Here is a 6,178-nt window from a genome sequence, read left to right on the forward strand (position 1 = left end):
CTAGGAAAGCAGCAGAAGATGGCCCAAGGACTTGGGCCCCTGCACTAATGTGGGAAGAACCAGAAGCTCCTGGCTTTGGATTGGCTATGGCCATTGCAACCAACTGGGGAGTGAATCAGCAGATGGAAGACCTCTCTCTCTCTCTGCCTCTTTCCTCTGTGTAACTGACTTTCAAATAAATAAATAACTCTTTATAAAAAGAATACAACACAGGAACTTCTTAATTCCATCTCACTGTAGTTAAATGACACCCATTAATATACAGATGGTACCCATTAATCAATCTCTCCCTATTCCCTTCCCACAAACTGTTTAGAAACCAGTAAGCTTACCCAGATTTCTCCAATGATACAAAAGGCATTACAGTACTCTCCATTACCACAGAAAGCTAAGCATTTAGCCTCCAATTTTTTAACACTTCAATTTTAATTGTCTTTTAAAATAACAATTCTCCCACACACTTGCATCCTTCAGGTTTAGAAAAGAATTAAAAGATGCTATGTGCTTCCTCTACAAATGTTACATACTAGAAACTTTTGGGCACACAATTAATCAAATGAGTTATAACTGATTTCACTATGCGTATCTTAAACATTTTTTTTTCTTTTTTTTCTTTTTTTTTTTTTTTTGACAGGCAGAGTGGACAGTGAGAGAGAGAGAGACAGAGAGAAAGGTCTTCCTTTTGCCGTTGGTTCACCCTCCAATGGCCGCCGCGGTAGCGCGCTGCGGCCGGCGCACCGCGCTGTTCCGATGGCAGGAGCCAGGTGCTTCTCCTGGTCTCCCATGGGGTGCAGGACCCAAGGACTTGGGCCATCCTCCCCTGCACTCCCTAGCCACAGCAGAGAGCTGGCCTGGAAGAGGGGCAACCGGGACAGGATCGGTGCCCCGACCGGGACTAGAACCCGGTGTGCCGGCGCCGCAAGGCGGAGGATTAGCCTAGTGAGCCGCGGCGCCGGCTATCTTAAACATTTTTCTTTAAAACTCAGAAAGTCATATTTGGAGTAATCTTATTAAATATTAAATATAACTTTTACATTCTTTTTAGGATTTATTTACTTCAAAGTCAGAGTTACAGAGAGACAGGAAGAGACAGAGATCTTCCATCAGGTGGTTACCTCCCCACAAACCATCAGGTCTGGTCCAGGCTGAAACGAGGAGCTGGGAGACAGGTGCTTCTTCCAGATCTCCCACGTGGGAGGCAGGGCCCCAAATGCTTCAGCCATCTTCCGCTCTTTCCCAGGCCATGAGCACAGCTCTGGACTGGAAGTGGAGCAGCCAAGACATGAACTGCCACCCATATGGGATGCCAGCATCGCAGGCAGCAGCTGTACCCACTAGGCCATGTAAGCCCCTTCTTTTCCCATTTTATTCCTATATCAAAGTACAAAACTCGGACACATCACTGTCCACAGCGCCACAGGTTTGAGCAGTTACATAATGGAAAAACAGTTGAGAAATCCCGGCTGTTATGCGTGGCTAATCTGTCATAAAAACAGACAGCTGTGATGTCCTCGGGATTGATTAGGAAGAGTACTCAAAGCTGAGCTCTACTTCAAGAAATGAGACAGCAGGAAGGGGACACCCATGTCCTATTTCTCAAGAAATGAGAGAGCAGGAAGAGGGCGGATGCCACTTGGGACACCCATGTCCTATACTGTATTGTTGGGGCCTGAGCCCCAGCTCTGCTTCTGATCCCAGCTTCCTGTGAAAGCAGACCCTGGTGGGCAGCACATAATAACTCAAGTACTTGAGTCCCTGTCACCCACAAGGAAGATCCAGACCGAGTTCCTAGCTCCTGACTTCGGCCTGGTCCAACCCTGGCTGTTCCAGGTATTTGGAGAGTCAATCAGCAAACAGAAGATCTCTGTCCTACCTACGTTTAAAATAAATAATTTAAAAAAAAGAGCAAATAAAACCTCTAAGAAAGTGTGACTAACCATAAAGCTACTGACTTCGTATTTTGTTTAGTATAGCCATTAGGTTACAAGGAAAACAAACACAGATACCTTATTTTTTTAAAAAAGATTTATTTATTTATTTGAAAGTCAGAGTTACACAGAGAGAGAATGAGAGGCAGAGAGAGGTCTTCCATCCACTTGTTTACTCCCCAATTGGCTGCAAAGGCTGGAGCTGTGCTGACCTGGAGCCAGGAGCTTCTTCCAGGTCTCCCACGTGGGTATACAGGGGCCCAAGGACCTGGGCCATCTTCCACTGCATTCCCAGGCCATAGCGGAGACCTGGATTGGAAGTGGAGCAGCCAGGACTCGATCCAGTGCCCATATGGGATGCTGACACTGCAGATGGCGGCTTTACCCACTACACCACCGCGCCAGCCCCAGCAGCTACCTAAGACACTAAATCATTTCTTTCAGGTAAATAGCAGCAATGAGACTTCAAAAAAGTTTATAGGAGACAGACTCCTTTTCCCTGCAATCTCTCTAATCTTCTAATACTTCAACTCAAGATACTTGGATAATATTACTTAATGATAATTTTCTATAAATCTGACATACTGCTGATCAAATCCCAACTGGTATTACTTTAAAGAGCCAGCCAAGCCATGAGAAGAAACAGAAGAATGGAAGAGAATCTTGACAAAAAATAAAAAGTAACCCACCAGATAGCTATCAAATATCAAAAGATACAATAAAGCTAAATTAAAAGCATTCTAGAGGGGCTGACACTGTGGTGTACTGGATTAAACCACCATCTGCAATGCCAGTATCACATATGGGCACTGGCTCAAGTCCCAGCTGCTCCACTTCAGATCTAGCTCCTTGCAAATGTGCCTGGGAAAGCAGCAAATGATGGCCTCTGTTACCCTGTGGAAGACCTGGATAAAGTTCCAGGCTCCTGGCTTCAGCCTGGCACAGCCTTCGCTGTGCAACCATTTGGGGAGCGAACCAGCAGATGGACGATCTTGGTCTCTCCAACTCTTTCAAAGAAATAAATCTTTGAAATTTTTCTTCAAAAAAGGCATTACAGAATACACAGAACAATAGAAAATAATATAAACAGTCTACATCCATTTCTGTGGGAATCATGTATGATAAAAGTGGAAGTTCAGCTAAGTGGAAACTAATCATTTGGAAAAAATTAATCTTTGATTCATATATTCAAAAAAATAAACCCAAGGCAGGTGTAAGTTCTAAATTTAAGACAAACAAAAAAGTTACTCTTTAATAATAACTTACAAAACTGTAAAGGAAAAAGCTGATAACTGTGGAAATATTTTAAAAATTCATAAATAATAAACTACAGTCTATCAAAAAGTTACTATCCAGAATATATAACCAACTTACACAAATAAATAGGAAAACATAAAAAGAAAATAAGAAAAAAATAAGCTAAGAAAAATAAGCTAAGAAACAAATGGACAACTCACAGAAAATAAAACTTTTTTTTGTTTTGTTTTGTTTTTGTTTTTGACAGGCAGAGTGGACAGTGAGAGAGAGAGACAGAGAGAAAGGTCTTCCTTTTGCCGTTGGTTCACCCTCCAATGGCCGCCGCGGTAGCAAATAAAACTTTTAATAAAAAAAGTGAAAAGCTACCCAAATTCAGATGTCATTAGGCCTTCTTTTACCCACGAGATAGGGAAATTTTAAGTATACATCTAGTATACTTTTTTTGACTTTTTAAAGATTTATTTCAAAGGCAGAGTTACAGAGAGGCAGAGGCAGAGAGAGAGAACAAGGTCTTTCATCCACTGGTTCATTTTCCAGATTGGCTGCAATGGCCAGAGCTGTGCCAATCCAAAGCCAGGAGCTTCTTCTGGGTCTCTCAAGTGGGTGCAGAGGCCCAAGCACTTGGGCCATCTTCTGTTTTCCTAGGCCATAGGAGAAAGCTGGATCGGAAATGGAGCAGCCGGGACTCAAACCAGAACCCATATGGGATGCCGACTCTGCAGGCAGCAGCTTTACCCACTATGCCACAGTGCCAGTCCCCTAGGATACTTTTGTATCTCATAATCACTGGTAGAAGAACAAACTGATACCAATTATTTTGAAGGAACTTTAGCCGAATCCATTAAAATACTTTGTACCAGTCATTTGATTTGTAGGTTTCTATGCCAGAAAATCTTTTGAACGCATAACAGACACTGGTATAAATTATAAATGTCTTCAACTTCCCTATTTATTAACAAATGTTGCAATCAAAATGTCCATCAATAGTAACAACACAGAATGAAGTATGCTACAGCCATAAAATACAACAGATAAAATGAACTATCAGGGGTAGGCATTGGCTGTTATAACAGGTAAGACCTGGGTTAAGATGCCCACATCCCATAACGAAGCTGGCTAAAGCTCCAGACTCTGGCTTCTTGCTAATGCAGACCCTGGGAGGCAGTGGTGATGGCTCAAGTAGATGGGTTCCTGCTACCCACAAAGGAAACCTGGATTAATTTCCTGGCTCCAAGTCTGGCCCATCTCTGGCTAATTTGGGCATCTGGGGAATAAACCAGCAGACAGGAGCTCTCTGTCTCCCTATCTCTGCCTCTCAAACAAATAAAAAATTTAAAATAAAGAAAATGAATCATTACATACTAAGACAGAAAGACCTCTAAGATATAGTAAATGGGGCCAGCATCGTGATGTAGCCGATAAAGCTGCTGCCTAATGCTGGCATCCCATCTGGGCAGCGATTCTCATCACAGCTGCTCCGCTTCCGATCCAGCTCCCTGCTAATGGGCCTAGGAAAAGCCACAGAACATGGCCCAAGTGCTTGGGCTCTGCACTCACATGGGAGACCAGGAGGAAGCGCTGGATCCTGGCTTTGGATCAGCGCAGTGCACCAGCCATAGCGGCCATTTAGGGGGTGAACCAATGGAAGGAAGACCTTTCTCTCTCTCTCTGTTATAACTCTACCTGTCAAATTTTAAAAAAAAAAAAGGCCCAGCAATCCGTGCTTTAAAAAGCCTGCCAGATGATTCTGACGAATACTGAAGTCTGAGAAAAACTCAATTTCTGGTTCTTCCCTCCACCCTTACAGTGATGAATCTTGTCTACTATGAATCCAAAATTTGAAATTCCTAACTTTGAAAATTGAGCCTCAGGGCTGGCGTTGTGGCACAGTATTAAGCTGTCACCTGTGACACCAGCATCCTGTATCTGAGCACCGTTCCAGTCCTAGCCACTCTAGTTCTAATCCAGTCCCCTGCTAACGCATCTGGGAAAGCAGGGGAAGATGGTGCAAGTGCTTGGTCCCCTGCAGTGACATGGGAGCCCTGGACAGAGTTCCTGGCTCCTGGCTTCAGCCTGGGCCAGCTCCAGCCTTTTGCTGCCATTTGGGGAGTGAACCAGCAGATAGAAGATCTCTCTGTCTCTCCCTCTGTGTCACTCTATCTCTGAAATAAATATAATAAATCTGGTTTTGTTAAAGGGAAGAAAGAAAACTAGGCCTGGTCATAAAAGTATGGGAACTGAGACTACCTATGGGAACATAAACACAACTGATACCTTGTCTTTAAAAAAAATTCCACATTCAGGATATCTACCATCCAGGAAAGGTCCACAGGTCAGTTTCTATAGCTACAATCACTTCATATCACAACTAGGGTCAGCTACTCTACAAGAGCTCACTGAGATTTGTTTTATGATTATAGCTTTGAAATATAAACTCACTCAGACTTAAAAGAATACTACTCCACAGGAGAAAAAATACTGAAATATTATACTACACTATTTCAAAATGAATACTTACAGCTTATCATGAAGCAGTTCTCCCAACTTTAATTCTAAAAGAAAACAAAGAGAAAAATCTTTTGAATAATACCATATTTATATTTAACTTTTAATTCGAAGAAAAATAATATATTGCCACCTCAAAAAATGTGCCTGCATTACTTAAAACTCGCTAAGAAATGGCTTTTCTATTCATACTAATATAATGTTTTCACATTATATCTAAATACTATAAATGAAGTTGTGTGGGAAAAAAAAACACAACTCTTGCGAATTAGCAGGTTGACCTATCATGGGCCATCAGAATTACCAACTCCATTTTTAAATCACTACCATATTGCCCCAATTAAACATCTCCAAAGCATCGAATGCTAGGTCTCAAGTTACTTTAAAACCACTTAGTATCATACCTCATCTCTTTTTGTTCAGGAACAGTGTCAAAAGCATTTTTTAAAATTTTATTTTGTTTAAATAATGCAAGTAACACTCAAGTA

At 42.1% G+C, this 6,178-nt stretch overlaps 1 pseudogene; it reads right to left on the bottom strand.

Moving 5' to 3' along the window:
* The window catches only part of LOC133754273 (N-alpha-acetyltransferase 35, NatC auxiliary subunit-like), a 43,923-nt pseudogene extending 38,186 nt beyond the window's left edge, over positions 1–5,737 (bottom strand).
* Between the last annotated feature and the right edge of the window lie 441 nt (positions 5,738–6,178).

This window comes from Lepus europaeus, assembly GCF_033115175.1.
Source record: "Lepus europaeus isolate LE1 chromosome 12 unlocalized genomic scaffold, mLepTim1.pri SUPER_12_unloc_1, whole genome shotgun sequence".
Taxonomy (NCBI): Eukaryota; Metazoa; Chordata; class Mammalia; order Lagomorpha; family Leporidae; genus Lepus; species Lepus europaeus.